Source organism: Bos indicus, chromosome 24, assembly GCF_029378745.1.
Source record: "Bos indicus isolate NIAB-ARS_2022 breed Sahiwal x Tharparkar chromosome 24, NIAB-ARS_B.indTharparkar_mat_pri_1.0, whole genome shotgun sequence".
Classification (NCBI taxonomy): domain Eukaryota; kingdom Metazoa; phylum Chordata; class Mammalia; order Artiodactyla; family Bovidae; genus Bos; species Bos indicus.
The window spans coordinates 12,887,608-12,899,482 of record NC_091783.1 but is presented as its reverse complement, the minus strand read 5'-3'; positions in this window follow the sequence as shown (position 1 = coordinate 12,899,482).

Here is an 11,875-nt window from a genome sequence, read left to right as displayed (position 1 = left end):
CTATCCCAGCCATAAGTAGGTTGGGATGTTAGACAATGCATTGCCAAAGGTCACTTACCCTGAGAATGTCCCGTTTAGCCTATTGACTGAAGACTTCTCATTTGCTAATGACTTTGCCAGGCTCTGGGGAGGTCAAGAATGAATACCACATTGTCTGATGCTGGTGGTCCTGATAGCCCCTTAAATAATCACAGAAATATAGACTCATACATTTCAATAGTGTAAAGAGATTTGACCTAAAACATTTAGATTCAATTTAATGTTGACCATTCATTAACTATGAGGCACACCCTTTGCTCTCTTATCCTGTTTCCTCAGCTGTAAAGCAATGATTTATCCTGGTTAAATAGTCACTGAACTTATTTAATAAGATAATGTGTATTAATGGGACTTCCCTGGTGGCTCAGATGGTAAAGAATCTGCGTGTAATGTGGAGACCCAGGTTCTGTCCCTGGATGGGGAAGTTTTCCTGGAGAAGGAAATGGCAATATCATTTCAGTATTCTTGCCAGGAGAGTTCCATGGACAGAGGAGCCTAGTGGGCTACAATCCATGGGGTTACAAAAAGTCAGACACAACTGAGCGATTAACACAACGTACATTAAAATATTTTATAATTTGTATGGGATCACCACAATGTGGAAGAGACAGCCTAAAATGACACAGCCAACTATAATCAGATGTCAATATAATGCTCAAGTGTTATAGTTAAGAGATAATTATATCTTAATTATATCTCTTAATATCTCAAGAGATAATTACTAATAATACTCTAATAATAATAATGTGATCAGTTGCAGCCAGCTCTTTGCAACCCCATGAACTGTAGCCCACCAGGCTCCTCTGTCCATGGAATTTTCCAGGAAAGAATATTGGAGTGGATTGCCATTTCCTTCTCCAATAATAAAAATATTGAGTGCTTATTATGATTAGACATTCTATTCATGCTTCACCTGCATAATTTCGTTTATAACAACAGTAGTTTTGAATACAGAACATGCAACTATTTTCAAATTGCTCCTACTTTATAACTTTATCCAAAGCTGTTGGAACTCATGAGTATTATTATATTTTAGATAGCTGTATCAAACATTGGAAATGCAGGATATGTGTGAAAATTTTCACACTGATATAAGAAGGAAGAGGATCTTGTTTCAAATTTATGATGCCATAAACCTATAATACTTAAATTATACTCATGAGTTCCGTATTAGAAAGTCATGCAAAATGATTTCAATATGAGTCATAGATTCAGGCTAAGAAGTCATGACTGTTCGGCAATTATGATGACCAAAGTTTCTTCCTTGATGGTGGAGTTCTCCAAAAACTTTTTACAATCCGCTTTGGTTACAAACTCTTATTCCGTAACCCATATCTGTTTGCCTGGGCAAGTCCAAGAAATGATTATGGAATAAGAGTTTATAACCACTATAGAAAAGTTAAATTATTATACTCAATCTCATGTCCTGCCAACGTGTGGACAGATAAACCAACACTTTCATACAGGTTTGGCCAAGAATTTCTCTTGTGTTTTTCCATAACCCAAACGTACTTCTTAGCAAACCCAATATTAAGGCAACTAGCTTGTGGAGGCAAGTATGGAAATTACCAAAAAATAGGATTAAAATAGTGTTGGAAGGGTGATAAGAGCAAAATTCACTGAGACACAATATACTTTGGGGAATATTCATTCTTTTGATTAAGACTTCAAATCAGCCAGAGCTCCAAAGGAATAGATTAAATAACTAGAAGCAAATGTCAGGGGGAAAAAAGTCATCACAAGTCCAGACCTGATGGAAATCTGAGATGTTCTGATCTTTGCATGATTTCATCAGCTTATTCACTTCAGTGCCATTCACATAAATCATTTATTTCTTCAATGAGACTAATGGTCTTGCCAATCTCACATAATCTATAATGTAAAAAGTAGTGTTTAGAAGCATCTTTAAAAATTCCTTTTTCGGTTGAAAGTTTTACTCACTTCTATTTGGAGTCAAGTGTCCAATACAAAACTTGGAAAATGAAGGCGGATGGAGTAGTCTTCCCCTGTAAAGTCCACTTTCTGTGGCCTTGACCCTTATCATCTTTTAGTTCTTTGCCTCCTTCCGTAGTGCTGATGCTTACTCACTGCTTAGAACTCTTGGGGTCCCAGCTACACTCAAACTCTGGAGTAGAGGAGATTATTCCCCTTCCACAGGCCTGATACCCTCCATGCTTGGTGTCCAAGATGAAGGGGTCTGTTCCTTTGCCTACCTGTCCCTGAATTTCCCTGAGCTCCTAGACCCAGGATCCCAGCATTCACCTCATATCCAATTCATGGGACCCACTCTTAACTATTCTCTGTCCTGGAAGGTTGGGTTTTTGAGAAATGGAGTATTTGCTGCCATATAAGTTAAAAAAAAAAAAAAAAAAGGAGACATCACAGTCATCAGAGATTGCAGTCATCACAGATGGTGAGCTGGTGAGCCCTGAGGAAACTCATGAAGAAAGAGTATCGCCATCTAGCAGTGATCAGACTACACCCACTCCCCACAGTGAACCCTGAGGAAACTTGGGATGTGAAAACAGAATCCTTGCCCCAGACAGCTGAGATACATACCAAAGGAATGATTTCAGTGAGCCCAGACTCTTGCATCTTCCCACATATTAAAAAGTGTTAAATTCCTTAACTTGGGATACTGATTTTCTTTAATTTACAATAATCTTTTGACATGCAGACTATCTCCCCTTTGTTGCCACACTTCTATATAACCTGGCTCTCCCCCATCACCTTGTTTGGAGCAGTTCTCTCGGGGTTACTTGCGATGCTGCCTCCTGGGTGTCAAGTCCTAAAAATTCCCACCAAATAAAATGCAACTCTCAACTTTTAGGTTGTGGGTTTTTTTTTTTTTTTTTTAGTTGACATTGTCTATCCTCATAGAAAAGGGGAAAGAAGAAAAAAATCACATTTTGGGTAATTCAGCAGTTCTACAGAAGATCAGCATTGAGACACAAAAGTTCACTTTCAGTTTAGGTCAAAAAACAGTAAGTAGGTATCCACAATGAGCACATATTATACCAAATTACGAAATGATACACCCAATTTCTGCCCTGAAAGAGTCTTACTGCGGAAACAAATATGCAAAGATAGCACTTTGATACAATTTCTAAGTATGTAATAGAGGTGATAGTAATCAATGAATGATTAATCAATGAATATGATAGTAATCATTAATTTTGAGTACTTACTATATGCCAGCTATTCGGTTGGCCAAAAAGTTTGTGTGGATTTTTCCATAATATGTTATCAGATCAGATCAGATCAGATCAGTCGCTCAGTCGTGTCCGACTCTTTGCGACCCCATGAATCACAGCACGCCAGGCCTCCCTGTTCATCACCAACTCCCGGAGTTCACTCAGACTCACGTCCGTCGAGTCAGTGATGCCATCCAGCCTATGTTATAGAAAATCCAAAAAACTTTTTGACCAACTCAATATTATGCTAAAAATGTATCTAGAGTCTTTAATGTGATTGGAGAGGAAGGCAGAGGCTAGATAATAAATGGTCTTGGACTCATGTAAACCCAGTTAGAACTTTACGTGTTTGCATGCTCAGTTGTGTCTGATTCTTTGTGACATTTTTGGACTGTAGACCACCAGATTCTTTTGTCTATTGGATTTCCCAGGCAAGAATGTTGGAGTGGGTTGCATCTCCTTCTTCAGGGGATCTTCCCAACTCATGGATCGAACCCATATGCCCTGTGTCTCCTGCATTTCAGGTATATTCTTTACCACCTGAGCCACCAGGGAAGCCTTACTTGACAGGTAGCATAATGGAGACTCATTGAAGAATTTGAAGAAGAGTCAAGGCTGGGTCAGATTTACATTGTAAATACAACAAGCTGTGGCTTAAAGGATAAGACATGGAAGACAGGTCAGGGCAGAGATGATGAAGATCTGAGCCAGGGCAATAGTTTAAGAGAAAAAAAAAAGAGAAGCTTGTCAACTCAAAATATCTTAAAACTAAAATTAGTGAGATCTATTAAATGATAGATGTGACAGTGGATAAAAATAAAGGCATCAAGGATGTGGCTTTGATTTTGCCTTATTAGTAGATGGGGAGTATATGAGGAGAAACATGTCTGGGAGAATGATGGGGAGATGACGTGTCCAGTTTTGGACACGCTGAAACCAGAGTGGCCATGGTCAAACAGTGGAGATGTCCATAACAAGTTGGATTTGGCATCTCAAGGTCTGGGGGAGGCAAAGGCTGGAGATAGAGTTGTAGAAGTCTGTGTTGTTTCCTTTCCCTCCTCCTCCCTAGTCATCCAGGCATCACACTCATAACCCCATATTGCTGTCGATACATTCCGTGAATTGTGACTAATGGACGAGAAGAACTGAGCAACAGTTTCTTCCCCCTCCTCCTCATTTGACACAAGCCTAAATAAGGCTATCATAATTTGAAGATAATGTGGATTCTCTGGTTCAGTCCTGTGATAAAACACATCCCTGCCTCACACTTCGTTTAACTTTTCTCTGCCATGTCCTTCCTTCCCCCTAATCATTTAACATGAGATCAAATCTGAATCTGTATGTGAATCAGGCATGTAATTTAGTAGTGCGTGTCAATTGGTCTCAGGTCTTTTATCTACTCAAAGGAAAAAGAAATACAGAAATTCATAGAAGTGTAAAACAAAAGTAATTGATACCTCGATTTGGAGTAATGAATATGTGGTTATTTATCATCTATGTATGTTTTATGAAGGTTGAAACTAAAATGTGTTACTTTTACTGGGCATATGCCATTGACTGAGATGTAGTAGGAACACACTAGATAAGAGAAAGAGTAAATTAAGGCATGTTAGGTGATATAATGGGCTTCCCTAGTAGCTCAGACAGTAAAGCATCTGCCTACAATGCGAGATGGTTCAATCCCTGGGTCGGGAAGACCCCCTGGAGAAGAAAATGGCAACCCACTTTAGTACTCTTGCCTGGAAAATCCCATGGACTGAGGAGCCTGGTAGTACAACCCATGGGGTCACAAAGAGTCGGACACGACTGAGCAACTTCACTTCATACTTCAGGTGATATAATAATCCATTTATAGGAAAATGATCACAAGGATAATAGAGGGTTGAATGATGCATGCAACTGTGGTTACAGGAGTCCAAGAATATATCACTAGATCCTTGAAGGAAATTCATCACTGTAAGTGTAGAGTTTCACCTGGTGTGTATGGTGAGTGAATTCATGATTCACGATGCATTCTGAGGCTGCTCTGAAAAAGGAGTCTCTTTGCATGCTTTTGTCATGACAAGTTTTAGGAAGGTTGTTGACTTTCTCAAACACCTCAACCATAGAACTCTGGATATATGTTCCCACAGTCTTCCAACCACAGCATCCATGTTGGGTTTATCACTTGGCAACAAGATAAATATTCTGATGAGGTGTTACACTCCCTAACAAAGCTCATTTCATGTACAAACTTTCTCACACTCGTGGCTAGCCCAGGGCAACATCTCAAAATAGATGAGGTTTGCTTTCTGTTGTCCTGGATTCTAGAAGTGTCACTCTCTGTGGCCTAGCCTCAATCTCATTAAAAACCTTCTCATTCTCTGCTTATCTTCTTCACACACCCCGAAACTCCTTCCCTGACCATGTCTCCATCCACTCCATCAAAATCCTCTCTGCAGGAATTTGAAAACATGTATTATCTCTCCAGGAGACATTAACATGCTGTATTTTATTTTTGTTGCTAATTGTAAAAGGAGATGTTTATTCTTTTGTAAAGATACTTCAAGGAATGTATGTTGGAGGGTGTTCTAGTCAAGGTGACCCCAAATTCACACTACAGGGCTAACTACTTCCATATACACTTGGTCCTGCTCCCAGCAACAACTATTTAAATTTCTAAAGTGAATCATGCTATTTAAACACACAGGTTAATTTGTTCTAATGATCTTTGTTATAAAAACAGTGTTGTAATATATTTAACTGAAAGTCTTTTATAAAATAAGATTACTATATGGAGTTTTGTTTTTTTAACAATTTATTCTCCTTAAATTGTTATGGGCTGTCTGGATTTTTTCTTTTTTCATTTTGTTCCAGTGATATTTGTTGGAATAATCTGACATTTGTTGGAAATGTCTGAGTTCAGCTGGTGTTCAAGTTGGGGTGTTCTCCATAGCTTTTCTCTCTCTGGATGATGTCTTATCTTTAAGGGCTGTTTTATTTTTTTGGCTATGCCTTGCATGAGGGATCTTATTTCCTGGACCAGGGATCAAGCCTGTGCCCCGTGAAGTGGAAGTTCAGAGTCCTAACCACTGGATAGCCAGGGAAGTCCCACTATATGGACTTTTGTGTCAAACAGGACTTCCTTTTTGACCTACATTTACATTATCCTTTGGATAACTTCATTAATGACATTACTGCTAGAGGAGATACAGCTTTCTAAATTGTACAGTCCCTAGTTACCAACAAATCACATGGAAAGGGTAATTAGGAAGAGTTAGCATTTGCTCTGGAGAAGGCAATGGCACCCCACTCCAGTACTCTTGCCTGGAAAATCCCATGGATGGAGGAGCCTGGTAGGCTGCAGTCCATGGGGTTACTAAGAGTCAGACACGACTAAGCGACGTCACTTTCACTTTCCACTTTCATGCATTGGAGAAGGAAATGGCAACCCACTCCAGTGTTCTTGCCTGGAGAATCCCAGGGACGGGGGAGCCTGGTGGGCTGCCGTCTACGGGGTCGCACAGAGTCAGACACGACTGAAGTGACTCAGCAGCAGCAGCAGTGTTTGCTCACTCAGCATGGAGAGAAAAGAAAGACATCACAGTGTGTTGAGGATGAATAAGTCACTTAACAAGCATTTAGTGGGAAACTATCTGAGCCAAGTGTCTATCCTGGCCATCAGGAAGATGATTATGGTTGTGGAACTCATGATGTTTACCCATTTGGCAGGAAGACAGACACTGAATAGTTAGCTGCAAGAGCTATTCAATCACAGTTGAATGTCTGTTTTGAAAAAAAGGACACTGTATGTCATCTCTAAATTAGAATATTAGAACCTTATTCATAAAGTTGTTTTCTAATTTTGGGTATTATTTCTATGTATTTTTCTAATTTATGCATAATTTATTGTAGTGCTACTGGAAAGAAAATGAACACTTCAATATACTTTGATAATATATTTCTGATTTTAAAATAAATGCATACCAATTATAGTACATGTGAACATTTCTAAAGTAAATGAAAAAAATTACAAATATCTATAAAGCTGTAACCCAGAGGGATCACTGTTTACATTTTGACATATTTCTTTCAAATCATATTTCTGCACATATTAAATATATATATAGTTGATGTCATACTGTATATTTAATTTTATATCCTTCCTTTTTCCACTTAAGATAATTGCATACACATTTCCTAGAAGATAAGCAAATAAGGTGAAAGATATTCTGCTCATTTTTTTCTTTACTTCTATAGAAATGATCTGTCCTACAACTTTTACATATACTATTTCAGGGTCACTAATCTTACCATAAAGCATTGGAGAAGGAAATGGCAACCCACTCCAGTGTTCTTGCCTAGAGAATCCCAGGGATGGGGGGAGCCTGGTGGGCTGCTGTCTATGGGGTCACACAAAGTCGGACACGACTGAAGCGACTTAGCAGCAGCAGCAGCAATATCACCATAAAACCTAATCAAACATATTTTACAACAGTAAGGAACACTTTGTAGAAGTTGTGCTTTTCAAACTGGTATCCTAAGATGTGTCTCATTCTTTGGGTTCTTTCTCTTCCAGACTTCTCAGATTTTTCTTGCTAAAACACCACTTTTTACAAGTTACTTCCCTTCTCCAGGGTATGCAGTAGGCTGCCTTTAGATTGGGTTTCCCTGGTGACTTAGTGGTAAAGAAACTGCCTGCCAATGCAAGACGCATAGGAGATGACGGTTTGATCCCTAGGTCTGGAAGATTCCCTGGAGAAGGAAATGGCAATCCACTCCAGTGTTCTTGCCTGGAAAATTCCATGGACAGATGAGCATGGCGGACTATAGTCCATGGAGTTGCAAACAGTTGGACAAGACTTAGCAACTGAGCACCCAAGCACACCTTTAAATTAGCTCTCAACTCCATCTAGCTTTAGAGGGCCCTCTGTAAGATGCTGTCTTCTTTCCTCTCTCCAGCTCCTGTACACTGACTGCTCCAGGCAGACCTCAGCCACAGTCAGTCAGTGTGCTCCCCACTTTGTAATTTTAGTGTCTTTCTTTTTCTATCTCCATTTTTTAAAATTTATCTCAACTCTTTCCTTGAGGTCCTCAAACACAGTTTCAATGCTTTCCCCTCCTCCCTATAACATTTCCTACCTTTGGCCCTATTCAATTTAGCTCTGAATCATATATTGCCTTTTACAACTTTCTCTAATTGCTTGATTGGTGAATGTCGTTTTTTCGGATGTTGAGCTTATCAAATTGCTTTAATCTAGACAGGGCAGTGACTTCCACACCTGGACACCAGCAATCCCTGTTATACCAGCTAACACCATGGGGCACTTGCCATGTGAAGAATAATATGTTAAGTACTTGACAGACAGTAACTCATTCATTCTTCACAAAAGTCTGTGTCTTTTAGGAATGTTTTTGGCTGCTAATGAGGACCCAAGATGGCTCACAATGCCTAAACAATACAGATTTATTTATAATCTATTATGACAGTAACAACCAGAACAAAAACCGGATGTAGGTGGTTTCCAGCATTGGCTAGGAACTCTGATGTCAGGGTTCTGGTTTGGCATCTCTACAAGTCTTTCCGGCTTCCCGTGGTTGCGATATGGCTGTAGCATTTCCCCGTAAAACATCCTCACACAACCCTGCTCAAGGTCGGGCAGGAGGGGTGATGTAGGACAGGGGGTTCTCCTTGCATATCTCCCTCTTATCAGGAGAGAAAAATTTCCCCAGATTTTTCCCAGCAGACTTCTCCCACATCTCATTGACTAGAACTGGGTTATCTCTCCATCCTCTAGATAAGCAACTAGGTCCTTCTTCCCAAGATCAAGAAAGCTCTGAATACTGAAAATCGGGAAGAAAGATGTTAAAAAGTGAACTGCTCTTGCATTGGCAATGAACACTACCAGCTGTGGAGCATGTTAGGAAATGTAAGCTCAGAGAAGCTGAGGCATTTGCACAAGATTATCCACTCCAGTATTCTTGCCTGGAGAATCCCCACGGACAGAGGAGCCTGGTGGGCTACAGTCCGTGGAGTTGCAAAGAGTCGGACGCAACTGAGCGACTAAGCACGAGGACAGGACATACAACTAGTAAAGAGCATCTTCGTTGTTGTTTAGTCACTAAGTCGTGTCCGATTCTTTTGTAACCCCATGGACTGTAGTCCACCAGGCTCTTCCATCGATGGGATTTCCCAGGCAAGAATACTGGAGTGGGTTGCTATTTCTTACTCCAGGGGATCATCCTGATCCAGGAATCAAACCCGCTTCTCCTGCACAGGCAGGTGGGTTCTTTACCGTCTGAGCCACCAGGGCTTCCCACTAAATGGCATGAAGATGTTTCAAATCAGACTTTTGGAGTCTCTCGAAATCCACTTCTTTGCTCACCACACTATAAGGTCTTTCTAGAGAGTTTTAGCATCTTATTCAATTCATCAAAAAATATTCAGTGTCCATTTGATGCTCAACACTGTTCTTACTGCTGAAAGGGAATGAAGTATATAACCTAGTTAGTGACAAAAGCTCAACCCAGATGAAACAGCTGGAACACACAAGGTTAATTAATTAATAATCATACATTTTTATGTTGCAAGTTCAACTTGAAGGGGTATGGTTCTATATCACAGGAATTCACCGAGTTTTATAGAAGTCAGACTGGACACTATGTTCATAGTGTCCAATCATACATATTTGATTCGGTGGGAATAAATTGGCTTAGGAGACTGTTGTGCTGCCTATGTGTGGTTAAAAAATAGTTGAACAAATTGAAAAAGGAAAGAGACCTAGACCACGAAGCAATAGTACCCACTGAACATTCACTGAGTCAGAGAAGTGGCTGAGTGCCAAGGGAAGTGAAAATTTATAAAAGGGTCATTGGCTGTCTGCAAGGTTTCTGTGGTCTAATGGAGAAACCGAGGATTTGAAAGATCACTCTTGAAGTGAAATTTCAGCTCTTTTTTTTTTATGTGACCTGAGATCTTCCAGAAATTAGTAAACTGAATAATTCGGCTTTTGATGGCCAGATACAGATTCTGAAGAACACACCTATCTCATTGTCCCTTTAATAATAATGAGGGGCTTGAGTTAAGTCTGGTCGTTCAAGTGGTAAAGAATCATCCTGCAGTGCAGGGAACCTGGGTTCAATCCCTGGGTGGGAAGATCCCCTGGAGAAGGGAATGGCTCTCCTCTCCAGTATTCTTGCCTGGAGAATCCCATGGACAGAGGAGCCTGGAGGTCTACAGTCCATAGGGTCACAAAGAGTCGGACACAACTGAGCGACGAACACTTTGGGTTAAGTCAGCCCACTCCTTTTTGACCAGAGACTCACATTAGCAAGAAGAGCTAAAGATAAGTCTGGCTCTGTGGACCACAGCCAAGCTAAGAAGCTCACACAGGGCTCAAAATCACAGGCTTGGTTTCAAGGACACCCCAGATTGTCAACTCAGCTCTTCAAGTGGAGACTTGGGGCTTGCCACACCAGCAGAGAAAAAGCATTGTGCTTTTATCCCTATCGCTTTGGGGATTTCCTATGCATAAAAGTTAAGTGTGCAACTAGAGATTATCTTACTAGGCGAGGTAAGTCAGAAAGAGAAGGACAAATACTATATGATATCACTTATATGTGGAATCTAAAATGTGGAGTGAGTGAACATCTGTGGAACAGATTCGGACCTAGTGATCAGACTTGTGGTTGCCAAGGGGGAGAGAGGAGAGGAAATGGGACGGACTGGGATTTAGGGGCTGGTAGATGCAAACTATTACATTTAGAACAGGTTCAATGCACGATACTGGATGCTTGGGGCTGGTGCACTGGGATGACCCAGAGGGATGGTACGGGGAGGAAGGAGGGAGGAGGGTTCAGGATGGGGAACATGTGTATACCTGTGGCAGATTCATGTTGATATATGGCAAAACCAATACAATATTGTAAAGTTAAAAAATAAAATAAAAAAAAAAAAAGAAATAAAATAAAATAGGTATATAACCAGGCCTTACTATATAGCACAGGGAAAGTATATCCAATCTCCTGGGATAAGCCATAATGGTGTTTGTGTACGCTCAGTCATTTCTGACTCTTTGTGGTCCTATGGACTGTAGCCCACCTGGTTCCTCTGTCCATAGGATTTTCCAGGCAAGAATACTGGAGTAGAGTGCAATTTCCTACTCCAGGAGATCTTTCTGATCCAGGGATCGAATCTGCCTCTCTTAGTCTCCTGCATTGGCAGGAGGATTCTTTACCTCTAGTGACACCTGGGAAGCTCATAATAGCAGAATATAAAAAATAAACAAAAAAACTATATATGTGTGTAAAGCTGAGTCACTTTGCTGTGCAGTTTTAAATCAACTATGCTTCAATAAAGAAGCAAAGTGAAGAGAAGAAAAGCTATCTTTACAATGTGTTGGAAACACTTTTCAATAAGCTCTAACAATATGAACATTTTAAAACTCAGCTTCTCTTTTATTACACATATCTTTTATCTATTTTTACTCCTCGGATTCCTTTGGCTGTATCTAAAAATCTAGTGATTTTCAGAATCATATTTTTGACATCACAAATTCCAATTAACACCTATAATTTACCCTCTTAAAAGTTAAAGTACACAGTGGATTTTCACTGTTGAATTAAAGATAAGATTTATGTTCTAAAAAAGGACAAATGAAACA